The sequence below is a fragment of the Hypanus sabinus genome, chromosome 5 (genome assembly GCF_030144855.1).
Source record: "Hypanus sabinus isolate sHypSab1 chromosome 5, sHypSab1.hap1, whole genome shotgun sequence".
NCBI classification, from domain to species: Eukaryota; Metazoa; Chordata; class Chondrichthyes; order Myliobatiformes; family Dasyatidae; genus Hypanus; species Hypanus sabinus.
Genome location: NC_082710.1, coordinates 90,781,383 through 90,803,951, shown reverse-complemented (window position 1 = coordinate 90,803,951; position 22,569 = coordinate 90,781,383).

The following is a 22,569-nucleotide window of genomic DNA, read 5'->3' as shown; positions in this document are numbered from 1 at the left end:
GTGGTCTAATGGAGAACGATGTTGTTGATCTGGACTGGTGGTCTAATGGAGATCGATGTTGTTGTTCTGTACTGGTGGTCTAATGGAGATCGATGTTGTTGATGTGGACGGGTGGTCCAATGGAGATCGACGTTGTTGATGTGGACTGGTGGTCTAATGGAGATCGATGTGGTTGATGACGACTGGTGGACTAATGGAGATCGTTGTTGTTGATGTGCACTGGTCGTCTAAAGGAGATTGAAATTGTTGATGTGGACTGGTGGTCCAATGTAGATATATATTGTTGATGTGGACTGGTGGTCTAACGGAGATTGATGTTGATGATCTGGTCTGGTGGTCAACAGGAGATCGATGTTCTTGATGTGGACTGGAGGTCTAATGGAGATCGATGTTGTTGATATGGACTGGTGTTCCAATGGATATCGATGTTGTTGATGTGGACTGGTGGCCTAATGGAGATGGATATTGTTGATCTGGACAGGTGGTCTAATGGAGAACGATGTTGTTGATCTGGACTGGTGGTCTAATGGAGATCGATGTTGTTGTTCTGTACTGGTGGTCTAATGGAGATCGATGTTGTTGATGTGGGCTGGTGGTCTAATGGAGATCGATGTTGTTGATGTGGACTGGTGGTCTAATGGAGATCGATGTGGTTGATGACGACTGGTGGACTAATGGAGATCGTTGTTGTTGATGTGCACTGGTCGTCTAAAGGAGATTGAAATTGTTGATGTGGACTGGTGGTCCAATGTAGATATATATTGTTGATGTGGACTGGTGGTCTAACGGAGATTGATGTTGATGATCTGGTCTGGTGGTCAACAGGAGATCGATGTTCTTGATGTGGACTGGAGGTCTAATGGAGATCGATGTTGTTGATATGGACTGGTGTTCCAATGGATATCGATGTTGTTGATGTGGACTGGTGGTCTAATGGAGATCGATGTTGTTGATGTGGACTGGTGGTGTAATGGAGATCAATGTTGTTGATGTGGACTGGTGGTCCAATGGAGATCGATGTTGTTGATGTGGACTGGTGGTCTAATGGAGATCGATGTTGTTGATGTGGACTGGTGGTCCAATGGAGATCGATGTTGTTGATGTGAACTGGTGGACCAATGGAGATCGATGTTGTTGATAAGGACTGATGGTCCAATGGAGATCGATGTTGTTGATGTGGACTGGTGGCCTAATGGAGATGGATATTGTTGATCTGGACAGGTAGTCTAATGGAGAACGATGTTGTTGATCTGGACTGGTGGACCAATGGAGATCGATGTTGTTGATGTGGACAGGTGGTCTAATGGAGATCGATGTTGTTGTTCTGTACTGGTGGTCTAATGGAGATCGATGTTGTTGATGTGGACGGGTGGTCCAATGGTGATCGACGTTGTTGATGTGGGCTGGTTGTCTAATGACGATCGATGTTGTTGATGTGGACTGGTGGACTAAATGGAGATGGATGTTGTGGATCTGGACTGGTGGCCTAATGGAGATGGATATTGTTGATCTGGACAGGTGGTCTAATGGAGAACGATGTTGTTGATCTGGACTGGTGGTCTAATGGAGATCGATGTTGTTGTTCTGTACTGGTGGTCTAATGGAGATCGATGTTGTTGATGTGGACGGGTGGTCCAATGGAGATCGACGTTGTTGATGTGGGCTGGTCGTCTAATGACGATCGATGTTGTTGATGTGGACTGGTGGACTAAATGGAGATTGATGTTGTGGATCTGGACTGGTGGTCTAATTGAGATCGATGTTGTTGATCTGGACAGGTGGTCTAATGGAGATCGATGTTGTTGATGTGGACTGGGGGTCCAATGGAGATCAATGTCGTTGATCTGGACTGGTGGTCTAATGGAGATCGATGTTGTTGATGTGAACTGGTGGTCCAATGGAGATCGACGTTGTTGATGTGGGCTGGTGGTCTAATGGCGATCGATGTTGTTGATGTGGACTGGTGGTCTAATGGACATCAATGTTGTTGATGTGGACTGGTGGTCCAATGGAGATCGATGTTGTTGATGTGGACTTGTGGTCTAATGGCGATCGTTGTTGATGTGGACTGGTAGTCCAATGGAGATCGATGTTGTTGATGTGGACTGGTGGTCCAATGGAGATAGATGTTGTTGATGTGGACTGGTGGTCTAATGGAGTTAGATGTTGTTGATGTGAACTAATGGTCCAATGAAGATCGAAGTTGTTGATGTGGACTGGTGGTCTAATGGAGATCGATGATGTTGATGTGGACTGGTGGTCCAATGGAAATCCATGTTGTTGATGTGGACAGGTGGTCTAATGGAGTTCGATGTTGTTGATGTGGACTGGTGTGCAATTGGAGGTGGATGTTGTTGATGTGGACTGGTGGTCTAATGGAGATCGATGTTTATGATGTGGACATGTGGTCAAATGGAGATCGATGTTGTTGATGTGAACTGGTGGTCTAATGGAGATCGATGTTGTTGATGTGGACTGTTGGTCCAATGGAGATCGATGTTGTTGATGTGGACTGGTGGCCTAATGGAGATGGATGTTGTTGATCTGGACTGGCGGTCTAATGGAGATCGATGTTGTTGTTCTGTACTGGTGGTCTAATGGAGATCGATGTTGTTGATGTGGACGGGTGGTCCAATGGAGATCGACGTTGTTGATGTGGGCTGGTCGTCTAATGATGATCGACGTTGTTGATGTGGACTGGTGGACTAATGGAGATTGATGTTGTGGATCTGGACTGGTGGTCTAATTGAGATGGATGTTGTTGAACTGGACAGGTGGTCTAATGGAGATCGATGTTGTTGATGTGGACTGGTGGTCTAATGGAGATCAATGTCGTTGATCTGGACTGGTGGTCTAATGGAGATCGATGATGTTGATGTGAACTGGTGGTCCAATGGAGATCGACGTTGTTGATGTGGGCTGGTGGTCCAATAGAGATTGATGTTGTTGATGTGGACTGGTGGTCTAAAGGAGATCGATGTTTTTGAAGCGGACTGGTGTGCAATTGGAGGTGGATTTTGTTGATGTGGACTGGTGGTCTAATGGAGATAGATGTTGTTGATCTGGACTGGTGGTCGAATGGAGATCCATGTTGTTGTTCTGGACTGGTATTCTAATGGAGATCGATGTTGTTGATGTGGACTGGTGGACCAATGGAGATCGATGTTGTTGATGTGGACTGGTGGACCAATGGAGATCGATGCTGTTGATGTGGACAGGTGGTCTAATGGAGATCGATGTTGTTGATCTGGACTGGTGCTCTAAAGGAGATCGATGTTGGTGAAGAGGACTGCTGGTCTAATGGACATCGATGTTGTTGAAGTGGACAGGTGGTATTATGTAGATCAATGTTGTTGATGTGGTCTGGTGGACCATTGGAGATCGATGCTGTTGATGTGGACAGGTGGACTAATGGAGATTCATGTTGTTGGTGTGGACTGGTGGTCTAATGGAGATCGATGTTGTTGATGTAGACTGGTGGTCTAATGGAGATCGATGTTGTTGATGTGGACTGATGGTCTAATGGAGATCGATGTTGTTGATGATGACTGGAGGTCTAATGGAGATCGATGTTGTTGTTCTGTACTGGTGGTCTAATGGAGATCGATGTTGTTGATGTGGACTTGTGGTCTAATGGCGATCGTTGTTGATGTGGACTGGTAGTCCAATGGAGATCGATGTTGTTGATGTGGACTGGTGGTCCAATGGAGATAGATGTTGTTGATGTGGACTGGTGGTCTAATGGAGTTAGATGTTGTTGATGTGAACTAATGGTCCAATGAAGATCGAAGTTGTTGATGTGGACTGGTGGTCTAATGGAGATCGATGATGTTGATGTGGACTGGTGGTCCAATGGAAATCCATGTTGTTGATGTGGACAGGTGGTCTAATGGAGTTCGATGTTGTTGATGTGGACTGGTGTGCAATTGGAGGTGGATGTTGTTGATGTGGACTGGTGGTCTAATGGAGATCGATGTTTATGATGTGGACATGTGGTCAAATGGAGATCGATGTTGTTGATGTGAACTGGTGGTCTAATGGAGATCGATGTTGTTGATGTGGACTGTTGGTCCAATGGAGATCGATGTTGTTGATGTGGACTGGTGGCCTAATGGAGATGGATGTTGTTGATCTGGACAGGTGGTCTAATGGAGAACGATGTTGTTGATCTGGACTGGCGGTCTAATGGAGATCGATGTTGTTGTTCTGTACTGGTGGTCTAATGGAGATCGATGTTGTTGATGTGGACGGGTGGTCCAATGGAGATCGACGTTGTTGATGTGGGCTGGTCGTCTAATGATGATCGACGTTGTTGATGTGGACTGGTGGACTAATGGAGATTGATGTTGTGGATCTGGACTGGTGGTCTAATTGAGATGGATGTTGTTGAACTGGACAGGTGGTCTAATGGAGATCGATGTTGTTGATGTGGACTGGTGGTCTAATGGAGATCAATGTCGTTGATCTGGACTGGTGGTCTAATGGAGATCGATGATGTTGATGTGAACTGGTGGTCCAATGGAGATCGACGTTGTTGATGTGGGCTGGTGGTCCAATAGAGATTGATGTTGTTGATGTGGACTGGTGGTCTAAAGGAGATCGATGTTTTTGAAGCGGACTGGTGTGCAATTGGAGGTGGATTTTGTTGATGTGGACTGGTGGTCTAATGGAGATAGATGTTGTTGATCTGGACTGGTGGTCGAATGGAGATCCATGTTGTTGTTCTGGACTGGTATTCTAATGGAGATCGATGTTGTTGATGTGGACTGGTGGACCAATGGAGATCGATGTTGTTGATGTGGACTGGTGGACCAATGGAGATCGATGCTGTTGATGTGGACAGGTGGTCTAATGGAGATCGATGTTGTTGATCTGGACTGGTGCTCTAAAGGAGATCGATGTTGGTGAAGAGGACTGCTGGTCTAATGGACATCGATGTTGTTGAAGTGGACAGGTGGTATTATGTAGATCAATGTTGTTGATGTGGTCTGGTGGACCATTGGAGATCGATGCTGTTGATGTGGACAGGTGGACTAATGGAGATTCATGTTGTTGGTGTGGACTGGTGGTCTAATGGAGATCGATGTTGTTGATGTAGACTGGTGGTCTAATGGAGATCGATGTTGTTGATGTGGACTGATGGTCTAATGGAGATCGATGTTGTTGATGATGACTGGAGGTCTAATGGAGATCGATGTTGTTGTTCTGTACTGGTGGTCTAATGGAGATCGATGTTGTTGATGTGGACGGGTGGTCCAATGGAGATCGACGTTGTTGATGTGGACTGGTCGTCTAATGAAGATCGATGTTGTTGATGTGGACTGGTGGTCTAATGGAGATCGATGTTGTTGATGTGGACTGGTGGACTAATGGAGATTCATGTTGTTGGTGTGGACTGGTGGTCTAATGGAGATCGATGTTGTTGATGTAGACTGGTGGTCTAATGGAGATCGATGTTGTTGATGTGGACTGGTTGTCTAATGGAATCAATGTTGTTGATCTGGACTTGTGGTCTAATGGAGATCGATGTTTATGATGTGGACATGTGGTCAAATGGAGATCGATGTTGTTGATGTGAACTGGTGGTCTAATGGAGATCGATTTTTTTGATGTGGGCTGGTGGTCTAATGGAGATCGATGTTGTTGATGTGGACTGGTGGTCTAATGGAGATCGATGTGGTTGATGACGACTGGTGGACTAATGGAGATCGTTGTTGTTGATGTGCACTGGTCGTCTAAAGGAGATTGAAATTGTTGATGTGGACTGGTGGTCCAATGTAGATCGATATTGTTGATGTGGACTGGTGGTCTAACGGAGATTGATGTTGATGATCTGGTCTGGTGGTCAACTGGAGATCGATGTTCTTGATGTGGACTGGAGGTCTAATGGAGATCGATGTTGTTGATATGGACTGGTGTTCCAATGGATATCGATGTTGTTGATGTGGACTGGTGGTCTAATGGAGATCGATGTTGTTGATGTGGACTGGTGGTGTAATGGAGATCAATGTTGTTGATGTGGACTGGTGGTCCAATGGAGATCGATGTTGTTGATGTGGACTGGTGGTCTAATGGAGATCGATGTTGTTGATGTGGACTGGTGGTCCAATGGAGATCGATGTTGTTGATGTGAACTGGTGGACCAATGGAGATCGATGTTGTTGATAAGGACTGTTGGTCCAATGGAGATCGATGTTGTTGATGTGGACTGGTGGCCTAATGGAGATGGATATTGTTGATCTGGACAGGTGGTCTAATGGAGAACGATGTTGTTGATCTGGACTGGTGGACCAATGGAGATCGATGTTGTTGATGTGGACAGGTGGTCTAATGGAGATCGATGTTGTTGTTCTGTACTGGTGGTCTAATGGAGATCGATGTTGTTGATGTGGACGGGTGGTCCAATGGTGATCGACGTTGTTGATGTGGGCTGGTCGTCTAATGACGATCGATGTTGTTGATGTGGACTGGTGGACTAAATGGAGATGGATGTTGTGGAACTGGACTGGTGGCCTAATGGAGATGGATATTGTTGATCTGGACAGGTGGTCTAATGGAGAACGATGTTGTTGATCTGGACTGGTGGTCTAATGGAGATCGATGTTGTTGATGTGGACGGGTGGTCCAATGGAGATCGACGTTGTTGATGTGGGCTGGTCGTCTAATGACGATCGATGTTGTTGATGTGGACTGGTGGACTAAATGGAGATTGATGTTGTGGATCTGGACTGGTGGTCTAATTGAGATCGATGTTGTTGATCTGGACAGGTGGTCTAATGGAGATCGATGTTGTTGATGTGAACTGGTGGTCCAATGGAGATCGACGTTGTTGATGTGGGCTGGTGGTCTAATGGCGATCGATGTTGTTGATGTGGACTGGTGGTCTAATGGACATCAATGTTGTTGATGTGGACTGGTGGTCCAATGGAGATCGATGTTGTTGATGTGGACTTGTGGTCTAATGGCGATCGTTGTTGATGTGGACTGGTAGTCCAATGAAGATCGAAGTTGTTGATGTGGACTGGTGGTCTAATGGAGATCGATGATGTTGATGTGGACTGGTGGTCCAATGGAGATCGATGTTGTTGATGTGGACTGGTGGCCTAATGGAGATGGATATTGTTTATCTGGACAGGTGGTCTAATGGAGAACGATGTTGTTGATCTGGACTGGTGGACCAATGGAGATTGATGTTGTTGATGTGGACAGGTGGTCTAATGGAGATCGATGTTGTTGTTCTGTACTGGTGGTCTAATGGAGATCGATGTTGTTGATGTAGACTGGTGGTCTAATGGAGATCGATGTTGTTGATGTGGACTGATGGTCTAATGGAGATCGATGTTGTTGATGATGACTGGAGGTCTAATGGAGATCGATGTTGTTGTTCTGTACTGGTGGTCTAATGGAGATCGATGTTGTTGATGTGGACGGGTGGTCCAATGGAGGTCGACGTTGTTGATGTGGACTGGTCGTCTAATGAAGATCGATGTTGTTGATGTGGACTGGTGGTCTAATGGAGATCGATGTTGTTGATGTGGACTGGAGGACTAATGGAGATTCATGTTGTTGGTGTGGACTGGTGGTCTAATGGAGATCGATGTTGTTGATGTAGACTGGTGGTCTAATGGAGATCGATGTTGTTGATGTGGACTGGTTGTCTAATGGGATCAATGTTGTTGATCTGGACTTGTGGTCTAATGGAGATCGATGTTTATGATGTGGACATGTGGTCAAATGGAGATCGATGTTGTTGATGTGAACTGGTGGTCTAATGGAGATCGATTTTTTTGATGTGGGCTTGTGGTCTAATGGAGATCGATGTTGTTGATGTGGACTGGTGGTCTAATGGAGATCGATGTGGTTGATGACGACTGGTGGACTAATGGAGATCGTTGTTGTTGATGTGCACTGGTCGTCTAAAGGAGATTGAAATTGTTGATGTGGACTGGTGGTCCAATGTAGATCGATATTGTTGATGTGGACTGGTGGTCTAACGGAGATTGATGTTGATGATCTGGTCTGGTGGTCAACTGGAGATCGATGTTCTTGATGTGGACTGGAGGTCTAATGGAGATCGATGTTGTTGATATGGACTGGTGTTCCAATGGATATCGATGTTGTTGATGTGGACTGGTGGTCTAATGGAGATCGATGTTGTTGATGTGGACTGGTGGTGTAATGGAGATCAATGTTGTTGATGTGGACTGGTGGTCCAATGGAGATCGATGTTGTTGATGTGGACTGGTGGTCTAATGGAGATCGATGTTGTTGATGTGGACTGGTGGTCCAATGGAGATCGATGTTGTTGATGTGAACTGGTGGACCAATGGAGATCGATGTTGTTGATAAGGACTGTTGGTCCAATGGAGATCGATGTTGTTGATGTGGACTGGTGGCCTAATGGAGATGGATATTGTTGATCTGGACAGGTGGTCTAATGGAGAACGATGTTGTTGATCTGGACTGGTGGACCAATGGAGATCGATGTTGTTGATGTGGACAGGTGGTCTAATGGAGATCGATGTTGTTGTTCTGTACTGGTGGTCTAATGGAGATCGATGTTGTTGATGTGGACGGGTGGTCCAATGGTGATCGACGTTGTTGATGTGGGCTGGTCGTCTAATGACGATCGATGTTGTTGATGTGGACTGGTGGACTAAATGGAGATGGATGTTGTGGATCTGGACTGGTGGCCTAATGGAGATGGATATTGTTGATCTGGACAGGTGGTCTAATGGAGAACGATGTTGTTGATCTGGACTGGTGGTCTAATGGAGATCGATGTTGTTGTTCTGTACTGGTGGTCTAATGGAGATCGATGTTGTTGATGTGGACGGGTGGTCCAATGGAGATCGACGTTGTTGATGTGGGCTGGTCGTCTAATGACGATCGATGTTGTTGATGTGGACTGGTGGACTAAATGGAGATTGATGTTGTGGATCTGGACTGGTGGTCTAATTGAGATCGATGTTGTTGATCTGGACAGGTGGTCTAATGGAGATCGATGTTGTTGATGTGAACTGGTGGTCCAATGGAGATCGACGTTGTTGATGTGGGCTGGTGGTCTAATGGCGATCGATGTTGTTGATGTGGACTGGTGGTCTAATGGACATCAATGTTGTTGATGTGGACTGGTGGTCCAATGGAGATCGATGTTGTTGATGTGGACTTGTGGTCTAATGGCGATCGTTGTTGATGTGGACTGGTAGTCCAATGGAGATCGATGTTGTTGATGTGGACTGGTGGTCCAATGGAGATAGATGTTGTTGATGTGGACTGGTGGTCTAATGGAGTTAGATGTTGTTGATGTGAACTAATGGTCCAATGAAGATCGAAGTTGTTGATGTCGACTGGTGTGCAATTGGAGGTGGATGTTGTTGATGTGGACTGGTGGTCTAATGGAGATCGATGTTTATGATGTGGACATGTGGTCAAATGGAGATCGATGTTGTTGATGTGAACTGGTGGTCTAATGGAGATCGATGTTGTTGATGTGGACTGTTGGTCCAATGGAGATCGATGTTGTTGATGTGGACTGGTGGCCTAATGGAGATGGATATTGTTGATCTGGACAGGTGGTCTAATGGAGAACGATGTTGTTGATCTGGACTGGCGGTCTAATGGAGATCGATGTTGTTGTTCCGTACTGGTGGTCTAATGGAGATCGATGTTGTTGATGTGGACGGGTGGTCCAATGGAGATCGACGTTGTTGATGTGGGCTGGTCGTCTAATGATGATCGACGTTGTTGATGTGGACTGGTGGACTAATGGAGATTGATGTTGTGGATCTGTACTGGTGGTCTAATTGAGATGGATGTTGTTGATCTGGACAGGTGGTCTAATGGAGATCGATGTTGTTGTTCTGGACTGGTATTCTAATGGAGATCGATGTTGTTGATGTGGACTGGTGGACCAATGGAGATCGATGTTGTTGATGTGGACTGGTGGACCAATGGAGTTCGATGCTGTTGATGTGGACAGGTGGTCTAATGGAGATCGATGTTGTTGATCTGGACTGGTGCTCTAAAGGAGATCGATGTTGGTGAAGAGGACTGGTGGTCTAATGGACATCGATGTTGTTGAAGTGGACAGGTGGTATTATGTAGATCAATGTTGTTGATGTGGACTGGTGGACCATTGGAGATCGATGCTGTTGATGTGGACAGGTGGACTAATGGAGATTCATGTTGTTGGTGTGGACTGGTGGTCTAATGGAGATCGATGTTGTTGATGATGACTGGTGGTCTAATGGAGATCGATGTTGTTGATGTAGACTGGTGGTCTAATGGAGATCGATGTTGTTGATGTGGACTCGTGGTCTAATGGGATCAATGTTGTTGATCTGGACTTGTGGTCTAATGGAGATCGATGTTTATGATGTGGACATGTGGTCAAATGGAGATCGATGTTGTTGATGTGAACTGGTGGTCTAATGGAGATCGATTTTTTTGATGTGGGCTTGTGGTCTAATGGAGATCGATGTTGTTGATGTGGACTGGTGGTCTAATGGAGATCGATGTGGTTGATGACGACTGGTGGACTAATGGAGATCGTTGTTGTTGATGTGCACTGGTCGTCTAAAGGAGATTGAAATTGTTGATGTGGACTGGTGGTCCAATGTAGATCGATATTGTTGATGTGGACTGGTGGTCTAACGGAGATTGATGTTGATGATCTGGTCTGGTGGTCAACTGGAGATCGATGTTCTTGATGTGGACTGGAGGTCTAATGGAGATCGATGTTGTTGATATGGACTGGTGTTCCAATGGATATCGATGTTGTTGATGTGGACTGGTGGTCTAATGGAGATCGATGTTGTTGATGTGGACTGGTGGTGTAATGGAGATCAATGTTGTTGATGTGGACTGGTGGTCCAATGGAGATCGATGTTGTTGATGTGGACTGGTGGTCTAATGGAGATCGATGTTGTTGATGTGGACTGGTGGTCCAATGGAGATCGATGTTGTTGATGTGAACTGGTGGACCAATGGAGATCGATGTTGTTGATAAGAACTGTTGGTCCAATGGAGATCGATGTTGTTGATGTGGACTGGTGGCCTAATGAAGATGGATATTGTTGATCTGGACAGGTGGTCTAATGGAGAACGATGTTGTTGATCTGGACTGGTGGACCAATGGAGATCGATGTTGTTGATGTGGACAGGTGGTCTAATGGAGATCGATGTTGTTGTTCTGTACTGGTGGTCTAATGGAGATCGATGTTGTTGATGTGGACGGGTGGTCCAATGGTGATCGACGTTGTTGATGTGGGCTGGTCGTCTAATGACGATCGATGTTGTTGATGTGGACTGGTGGACTAAATGGAGATGGATGTTGTGGATCTGGACTGGTGGCCTAATGGAGATGGATATTGTTGATCTGGACAGGTGGTCTAATGGAGAACGATGTTGTTGATCTGGACTGGTGGTCTAATGGAGATCGATGTTGTTGTTCTGTACTGGTGGTCTAATGGAGATCGATGTTGTTGATGTGGACGGGTGGTCCAATGGAGATCGACGTTGTTGATGTGGGCTGGTCGTCTAATGACGATCGATGTTGTTGATGTGGACTGGTGGACTAAATGGAGATTGATGTTGTGGATCTGGACTGGTGGTCTAATTGAGATCGATGTTGTTGATCTGGACAGGTGGTCTAATGGAGATCGATGTTGTTGATGTGGACTGGGGGTCCAATGGAGATCAATGTCGTTGATCTGGACTGGTGGTCTAATGGAGATCGATGTTGTTGATGTGAACTGGTGGTCCAATGGAGATCGACGTTGTTCATGTGGGCTGGTGGTCTAATGGCGATCGATGTTGTTGATGTGGACTGGTGGTCTAATGGACATCAATGTTGTTGATGTGGACTGGTGGTCCAATGGAGATCGATGTTGTTGATGTGGACTTGTGGTCTAATGGCGATCGTTGTTGATGTGGACTGGTAGTCCAATGGAGATCGATGTTGTTGATGTGGACTGGTGGTCCAATGGAGATAGATGTTGTTGATGTGGACTGGTGGTCTAATGGAGTTAGATGTTGTTGATGTGAACTAATGGTCCAATTAAGATCGAAGTTGTTGATGTGGACTGGTGGTCTAATGGAGATCGATGATGTTGATGTGGACTGGTGGTCCAATGGAAATCCATGTTGTTGATGTGGACAGGTGGTCTAATGGAGTTCGATGTTGTTGATGTGGACTGGTGTGCAATTGGAGGTGGATGTTGTTGATATGGACTGGTGGTCTAATGGAGATCGATGTTTATGATGTGGACATGTGGTCAAATGGAGATCGATGTTGTTGATGTGAACTGGTGGTCTAATGGAGTTCGATGTTGTTGATGTGGACTGTTGGTCCAATGGAGATCGATGTTGTTGATGTGGACTGGTGGCCTAATGGAGATGGATATTGTTTATCTGGACAGGTGGTCTAATGGAGAACGATGTTGTTGATCTGGACTGGTGGACCAATGGAGATCGATGTTGTTGATGTGGACAGGTGGTCTAATGGAGATCGATGTTGTTGTTCTGTACTGGTGGTCTAATGGAGATCGATGTTGTTGATGTAGACTGGTGGTCTAATGGAGATCGATGTTGTTGATGTGGACTGATGGTCTAATGGAGATCGATGTTGTTGATGATGACTGGAGGTCTAATGGAGATCGATGTTGTTGTTCTGTACTGGTGGTCTAATGGAGATCGATGTTGTTGATGTGGACGGGTGGTCCAATGGAGGTCGACGTTGTTGATGTGGACTGGTCGTCTAATGAAGATCGATGTTGTTGATGTGGACTGGTGGTCTAATGGAGATCGATGTTGTTGATGTGGACTGGAGGACTAATGGAGATTCATGTTGTTGGTGTGGACTGGTGGTCTAATGGAGATCGATGTTGTTGATGTAGACTGGTGGTCTAATGGAGATCGATGTTGTTGATGTGGACTGGTTGTCTAATGGAGATCGATGTTTATGATGTGGACATGTGGTCAAATGGAGATCGATGTTGTTGATGTGAACTGGTGGTCTAATGGAGATCGATTTTTTTGATGTGGGCTTGTGGTCTAATGGAGATCGATGTTGTTGATGTGGACTGGTGGTCTAATGGAGATCGATGTGGTTGATGACGACTGGTGGACTAATGGAGATCGTTGTTGTTGATGTGCACTGGTCGTCTAAAGGAGATTGAAATTGTTGATGTGGACTGGTGGTCCAATGTAGATCGATATTGTTGATGTGGACTGGTGGTCTAACGGAGATTGATGTTGATGATCTGGTCTGGTGGTCAACTGGAGATCGATGTTCTTGATTTGGACTGGAGGTCTAATGGAGATCGATGTTTATGATGTGGACATGTGGTCAAATGGAGATCGATGTTGTTGATGTGAACTGGTGGTCTAATGGAGATCGATTTTTTTGATGTGGGCTTGTGGTCTAATGGAGATCGATGTTGTTGATGTGGACTGGTGGTCTAATGGAGATCGATGTGGTTGATGACGACTGGTGGACTAATGGAGATCGTTGTTGTTGATGTGCACTGGTCGTCTAAAGGAGATTGAAATTGTTGATGTGGACTGGTGGTCCAATGTAGATCGATATTGTTGATGTGGACTGGTGGTCTAACGGAGATTGATGTTGATGATCTGGTCTGGTGGTCAACTGGAGATCGATGTTCTTGATGTGGACTGGAGGTCTAATGGAGATCGATGTTGTTGATATGGACTGGTGTTCCAATGGATATCGATGTTGTTGATGTGGACTGGTGGTCTAATGGAGATCGATGTTGTTGATGTGGACTGGTGGTGTAATGGAGATCAATGTTGTTGATGTGGACTGGTGGTCCAATGGAGATCGATGTTGTTGATGTGGACTGGTGGTCTAATGGAGATCGATGTTGTTGATGTGGACTGGTGGTCCAATGGAGATCGATGTTGTTGATGTGAACTGGTGGACCAATGGAGATCGATGTTGTTGATAAGGACTGTTGGTCCAATGGAGATCGATGTTGTTGATGTGGACTGGTGGCCTAATGGAGATGGATATTGTTGATCTGGACAGGTGGTCTAATGGAGAACGATGTTGTTGATCTGGACTGGTGGACCAATGGAGATCGATGTTGTTGATGTGGACAGGTGGTCTAATGGAGATCGATGTTGTTGTTCTGTACTGGTGGTCTAATGGAGATCGATGTTGTTGATGTGGACGGGTGGTCCAATGGTGATCGACGTTGTTGATGTGGGCTGGTCGTCTAATGACGATCGATGTTGTTGATGTGGACTGGTGGACTAAATGGAGATGGATGTTGTGGATCTGGACTGGTGGCCTAATGGAGATGGATATTGTTGATCTGGACAGGTGGTCTAATGGAGAACGATGTTGTTGATCTGGACTGGTGGTCTAATGGAGATCGATGTTGTTGTTCTGTACTGGTGGTCTAATGGAGATCGATGTTGTTGATGTGGACGGGTGGTCCAATGGAGATCGACGTTGTTGATGTGGGCTGGTCGTCTAATGACGATCGATGTTGTTGATGTGGACTGGTGGACTAAATGGAGATTGATGTTGTGGATCTGGACTGGTGGTCTAATTGAGATCGATGTTGTTGATCTGGACAGGTGGTCTAATGGAGATCGATGTTGTTGATGTGAACTGGTGGTCCAATGGAGATCGACGTTGTTGATGTGGGCTGGTGGTCTAATGGCGATCGATGTTGTTGATGTGGACTGGTGGTCTAATGGACATCAATGTTGTTGATGTGGACTGGTGGTCCAATGGAGATCGATGTTGTTGATGTGGACTTGTGGTCTAATGGCGATCGTTGTTGATGTGGACTGGTAGTCCAATGGAGATCGATGTTGTTGATGTGGACTGGTGGTCCAATGGAGATAGATGTTGTTGATGTGGACTGGTGGTCTAATGGAGTTAGATGTTGTTGATGTGAACTAATGGTCCAATGAAGATCGAAGTTGTTGATGTGGACTGGTGGTCTAATGGAGATCGATGATGTTGATGTGGACTGGTGGTCCAATGGAAATCCATGTTGTTGATGTGGACAGGTGGTCTAATGGAGTTCGATGTTGTTGATGTGGACTGGTGTGCAATTGGAGGTGGATGTTGTTGATGTGGACTGGTGGTCTAATGGAGATCGATGTTTATGATGTGGACATGTGGTCAAATGGAGATCGATGTTGTTGATGTGAACTGGTGGTCTAATGGAGATCGATGTTGTTGATGTGGACTGTTGGTCCAATGGAGATCGATGTTGTTGATGTGGACTGGTGGCCTAATGGAGATGGATATTGTTGATCTGGACAGGTGGTCTAATGGAGAACGATGTTGTTGATCTGGACTGGCGGTCTAATGGAGATCGATGTTGTTGTTCCGTACTGGTGGTCTAATGGAGATCGATGTTGTTGATGTGGACGGGTGGTCCAATGGAGATCGACGTTGTTGATGTGGGCTGGTCGTCTAATGATGATCGACGTTGTTGATGTGGACTGGTGGACTAATGGAGATTGATGTTGTGGATCTGGACTGGTGGTCTAATTGAGATGGATGTTGTTGATCTGGACAGGTGGTCTAATGGAGATCGATGTTGTTGATGTGGACTGGTGGTCTAATGGAGATCAATGTCGTTGATCTGGACTGGTGGTCTAATGGAGATCGATGATGTTGATGTGAACTGGTGGTCCAATGGAGATCGACGTTGTTGATGTGGGCTGGTGGTCCAATAGAGATTGATGTTGTTGATGTGGACTGGTGGTCTAAAGGAGATCGATGTTTTTGAAGCGGACTGGTGTGCAATTGGAGGTGGATTTTGTTGATGTGGACTGGTGGTCTAATGGAGATAGATGTTGTTGATCTGGACTGGTGGTCGAATGGAGATCGATGTTGTTGTTCTGGACTGGTATTCTAATGGAGATCGATGTTGTTGATGTGGACTGGTGGACCAATGGAGATCGATGTTGTTGATGTGGACAGGTGGACCAATGGAGTTCGATGCTGTTGATGTGGACAGGTGGTCTAATGGAGATCGATGTTGTTGATCTGGACTGGTGCTCTAAAGGAGATCGATGTTGGTGAAGAGGACTGGTGGTCTAATGGACATCGATGTTGTTGAAGTGGACAGGTGGTATTATGTAGATCAATGTTGTTGATGTGGACTGGTGGACCATTGGAGATCGATGCTGTTGATGTGGACAGGTGGACTAATGGAGATTCATGTTGTTGGTGTGGACTGGTGGTCTAATGGAGATCGATGTTGTTGATGTAGACTGGTGGTCTAATGGAGATCGATGTTGTTGATGTGGACTCGTGGTCTAATGGGATCAATGTTGTTGATCTGGACTTGTGGTCTAATGGAGATCGATGTTTATGATGTGGACATGTGGTCAAATGGAGATCGATGTTGTTGATGTGAACTGGTGGTCTAATGGAGATCGATTTTTTTGATGTGGGCTTGTGGTCTAATGGAGATCGATGTTGTTGATGTGGACTGGTGGTCTAATGGAGATCGATGTGGTTGATGACGACTGGTGGACTAATGGAGATCGTTGTTGTTGATGTGCACTGGTCGTCTAAAGGAGATTGAAATTGTTGATGTGGACTGGTGGTCCAATGTAGATCGATATTGTTGATGTGGACTGGTGGTCTAACGGAGATTGATGTTGATGATCTGGTCTGGTGGTCAACTGGAGATCGATGTTCTTGATGTGGACTGGAGGTCTAATGGAGATCGATGTTGTTGATATGGACTGGTGTTCCAATGGATATCGATGTTGTTGATGTGGACTGGTGGTCTAATGGAGATCGATGTTGTTGATGTGGACTGGTGGTGTAATGGAGATCAATGTTGTTGATGTGGACTGGTGGTCCAATGGAGATCGATGTTGTTGATGTGGACTGGTGGTCTAATGGAGATCGATGTTGTTGATGTGGACTGGTGGTCCAATGGAGATCGACGTTGTTGATGTGGGCTGGTGGTCCAATAGAGATTGATGTTGTTGATGTGGACTGGTGGTCTAAAGGAGATCGATGTTTTTGAAGCGGACTGGTGTGCAATTGGAGGTGGATTTTGTTGATGTGGACTGGTGGTCTAATGGAGATAGATGTTGTTGATCTGGACTGGTAGTCGAATGGAGATCGATGTTGTTGTTCTGGACTGGTATTCTAATGGAGATCGATGTTGTTGATGTGGACTGGTGGACCAATGGAGATCGATGTTGTTGATGTGGACTGGTGGACCAATGGAGTTCGATGCTGTTGATGTGGACAGGTGGTCTAATGGAGATCGATGTTGTTGATCTGGACTGGTGCTCTAAAGGAGATCGATGTTGGTGAAGAGGACTGGTGGTCTAATGGACATCGATGTTGTTGAAGTGGACAGGTGGTATTATGTAGATCAATGTTGTTGATGTGGACTGGTGGACCATTGGAGATCGATGCTGTTGATGTGGACAGGTGGACTAATGGAGATTCATGTTGTTGGTGTGGACTGGTGGTCTAATGGAGATCGATGTTGTTGATGATGACTGGTGGTCTAATGGAGATCGATGTTGTTGATGTAGACTGGTGGTCTAATGGAGATCGATGTTGTTGATGTGGACTCGTGGTCTAATGGGATCAATGTTGTTGATCTGGACTTGTGGTCTAATGGAGATCGATGTTTATGATGTGGACATGTGGTCAAATGGAGATCGATGTTGTTGATGTGAACTGGTGGTCTAATGGAGATCGATTTTTTTGATGTGGGCTTGTGGTCTAATGGAGATCGATGTTGTTGATGTGGACTGGTGGTCTAATGGAGATCGATGTGGTTGATGACGACTGGTGGACTAATGGAGATCGTTGTTGTTGATGTGCACTGGTCGTCTAAAGGAGATTGAAATTGTTGATGTGGACTGGTGGTCCAATGTAGATCGATATTGTTGATGTGGACTGGTGGTCTAACGGAGATTGATGTTGATGATCTGGTCTGGTGGTCAACTGGAGATCGATGTTCTTGATGTGGACTGGAGGTCTAATGGAGATCGATGTTGTTGATATGGACTGGTGTTCCAATGGATATCGATGTTGTTGATGTGGACTGGTGGTCTAATGGAGATCGATGTTGTTGATGTGGACTGGTGGTGTAATGGAGATCAATGTTGTTGATGTGGACTGGTGGTCCAATGGAGATCGATGTTGTTGATGTGGACTGGTGGTCTAATGGAGATCGATGTTGTTGATGTGGACTGGTGGTCCAATGGAGATCGATGTTGTTGATGTGAACTGGTGGACCAATGGAGATCGATGTTGTTGATAAGAACTGTTGGTCCAATGGAGATCGATGTTGTTGATGTGGACTGGTGGCCTAATGAAGATGGATATTGTTGATCTGGACAGGTGGTCTAATGGAGAACGATGTTGTTGATCTGGACTGGTGGACCAATGGAGATCGATGTTGTTGATGTGGACAGGTGGTCTAATGGAGATCGATGTTGTTGTTCTGTACTGGTGGTCTAATGGAGATCGATGTTGTTGATGTGGACGGGTGGTCCAATGGTGATCGACGTTGTTGATGTGGGCTGGTCGTCTAATGACGATCGATGTTGTTGATGTGGACTGGTGTCCTAATGGAGATGGATATTGTTGATCTGGACAGGTGGTCTAATGGAGAACGATGTTGTTGATCTGGACTGGTGGTCTAATGGAGATCGATGTTGTTGTTCTGTACTGGTGGTCTAATGGAGATCGATGTTGTTGATGTGGACGGGTGGTCCAATGGAGATCGACGTTGTTGATGTGGGCTGGTCGTCTAATGACGATCGATGTTGTTGATGTGGACTGGTGGACTAAATGGAGATTGATGTTGTGGATCTGGACTGGTGGTCTAATTGAGATCGATGTTGTTGATCTGGACAGGTGGTCTAATGGAGATCGATGTTGTTGATGTGGACTGGGGGTCCAATGGAGATCAATGTCGTTGATCTGGACTGGTGGTCTAATGGAGATCGATGTTGTTGATGTGAACTGGTGGTCCAATGGAGATCGACGTTGTTCATGTGGGCTGGTGGTCTAATGGCGATCGATGTTGTTGATGTGGACTGGTGGTCTAATGGACATCAATGTTGTTGATGTGGACTGGTGGTCCAATGGAGATCGATGTTGTTGATGTGGACTTGTGGTCTAATGGCGATCGTTGTTGATGTGGACTGGTAGTCCAATGGAGATCGATGTTGTTGATGTGGACTGGTGGTCCAATGGAGATAGATGTTGTTGATGTGGACTGGTGGTCTAATGGAGTTAGATGTTGTTGATGTGAACTAATGGTCCAATTAAGATCGAAGTTGTTGATGTGGACTGGTGGTCTAATGGAGATCGATGATGTTGATGTGGACTGGTGGTCCAATGGAAATCCATGTTGTTGATGTGGACAGGTGGTCTAATGGAGATCGATGTTTATGATATGGACATGTGGTCAAATGGAGATCGATGTTGTTGATGTGAACTGGTGGTCTAATGGAGATCGATGTTGTTGATGTGGACTGTTGGTCCAATGGAGATCGATGTTGTTGATGTGGACTGGTGGCCTAATGGAGATGGATATTGTTGATCTGGACAGGTGGTCTAATGGAGAACGATGTTGTTGATGTGGACGGGTGGTCCAATGGAGATCGACGTTGTTGATGTGGGCTGGTCGTCTAATGATGATCGACGTTGTTGATGTGGACTGGTGGACTAATGGAGATTGATGTTGTGGATCTGGACCGGTGGTCTAATTGAGATGGATGTTGTTGATCTGGACAGGTGGTCAAATGGAGATGATTGTTGTTGATGTGGACTGGTGGTCTAATGGAGATCAATGTCGTTGATCTGGACTGGTGGTCTAATGGAGATCGATGATGTTGATGTGAACTGGTGGTCCAATGGAGATCGACGTTGTTGATGTGGGCTGGTGGTCCAATAGAGATTGATGTTGTTGATGTGGACTGGTGGTCTAAAGGAGATCGATGTTTTTGAAGCGGACTGGTGTGCAATTGGAGGTGGATTTTGTTGATGTGGACTGGTGGTCTAATGGAGATAGATGTTGTTGATCTGGACTGGTGGTCGAATGGAGATCGATGTTGTTGTTCTGGACTGGTATTCTAATGGAGATCGATGTTGTTGATGTGGACTGGTGGACCAATGGAGATCGATGTTGTTGATGTGTACTGGTGGACCAATGGAGATCGATGCTGTTGATGTGGACAGGTGGTCTAATGGAGATCGATGTTGTTGATCTGGACTGGTGCTCTAAAGGAGATCGATGTTGGTGAAGAGGACTGGTGGTCTAATGGACATCGATGTTGTTGAAGTGGACAGGTGGTATTATGTAGATCAATGTTTTTGATGTGGACTGGTGGACCATTGGAGATCGATGCTGTTGATGTGGACAGGTGGACTAATGGAGATTCATGTTGTTGGTGTGGACTGGTGGTCTAATGGAGATCGATGTTGTTGATGTAGACTGGTGGTCTAATGGAGATCGATGTTGTTGATGTGGACTGGTGGTCTAATGGAGATCGATGATGTTGATGTGGACTGGGGGTCCAATGGAAATGCATGTTGTTGCTGTGGACAGGTGGTCTAATGGAGTTCGATGTTGTTGATGTGGACTGGTGTGCAATTGGAGGTGGATGTTGTTGATGTGGACTGGTGGTCTAATGACGATCGATGTTGTTTATCTGGACTGGTCGTCTAATGGAGATCAATGTTGTTGATGAAGACTGGTGGGCCAATGGAGGTCGATGTTGTTGATGTGGACTGGTGTGCAATTGGAGGTGGATGTTGTTGATGTGGACTGGTGGTCTAATGGAGATCGATGTGATTGATCTGGACTGGTCGTCTAATGGAGATCAATGTTGTTGATGAAGTCTGGTGGGCCAATGGAGGTCGATGTTGTTGATGTGAACTGGTGGTCTAATGGAGATCGATGTTGTTGATTTGGACTGGTAGTCCAATGGAGGTCGATGTTGTTGATGTGAACTGGTGGACTAATGGAGATTGATGTTGTTGGTGTGGACTGGTGGTCTAATGGAGATCGATGTTGTTGATGTAGACTGGTGGTCTAATGGAGATCGATGTTGTTGATGTGGACTGGTGGTCTAATGGAGATCGATGATGTTGATGTGGACTGGGGGTCCAATGGAAATGCATGTTGTTGCTGTGGACAGGTGGTCTAATGGAGTTCGATGTTGTTGATGTGGACTGGTGTGCAATTGGAGGTGGATGTTGTTGATGTGGACTGGTGGTCTAATGACGATCGATGTTGTTTATCTGGACTGGTCGTCTAATGGAGATCAATGTTGTTGATGAAGACTGGTGGGCCAATGGAGGTCGATGTTGTTGATGTGGACTGGTGTGCAATTGGAGGTGGATGTTGTTGATGTGGACTGGTGGTCTAATGGAGATCGATGTTGTTGATCTGGACTGGTCGTCTAATGGAGATCAATGTTGTTGATGAAGTCTGGTGGGCCAATGGAGGTCGATGTTGTTGATGTGAACTGGTGGTCTAATGGAGATCGATGTTGTTGATTTGGACTGGTAGTCCAATGGAGGTCGATGTTGTTGATGTGAACTGGTGGACTAATGGAGATTGATGTTGTTGGTGTGGACTGGTGGTCTAATGGAGATCGATGTTGTTGATGTAGACTGGTGGTCTAATGGAGATCGATGTTGTTGATGTGGACTGGAGGTCTAATGCAAATCGATGTTGTTGATGTGGACTGGTAGTCTAACGGGATCAATGTTGTTGATGTGAACTAGTGGTCCAATAGAGATCGATGTTGTTGATGTGGACTGGTGGTCTAATGGAGATCGATGTTGTTGATGTGGACTGGTGGTCGAATGGAGATCGATGTTGTTGATGTGGACTGGTGGTCGAATGGAGATCGATGTTGTTGATGTGGACAGGTGGTCGAATGGAGATCGATGTTTTTGTTCTGGACTGGTATTCTAATGGAGATCGATGTTGTTAATGTGGACTGTTGGTCCAATGGAGATCGATGTTGTTGATCTGGACTGGTGGTCTAATGGAGATCGATGTTGTTGTTCCGTACTGGTTGTCTAATGGAGATCAATGTTGTTGATGTGGACGGGTGGTCCAATGGAGATCGACGTTGTTGATGTGGGCTGTCGTCTAATGATGATCGACGTTGTTGATGTGGACTGGTGGTCCAATAGAGATTGATGTTGTTGATGTGGACTGGTGGTCTAAAGGAGATCGATGGTTTGAAGCGGACTGGTGTGCAATTGGAGGTGGATTTTGTTGATGTGGACTGGTGGTCTAATGGAGGTAGATGTTGTTGATCTGGACTGGTGGTCGAATGGAGATCGATGTTGTTGATGTGAACTGGTGGTCCAATGGAGATCGACGTTGTTGATGTGGGCTGGTGGTCTAATGGCGATCGATGTTGTTGATGTGGACTGGTGGTCCAATAGAGATTGATGTTGTTGATGTGGACTGGTGGTCTAAAGGAGATCGATGGTTTGAAGCGGACTGGTGTGCAGTTGGAGGTGGATTTTGTTGATATGGACTGGTGGTCTATTGGAGATAG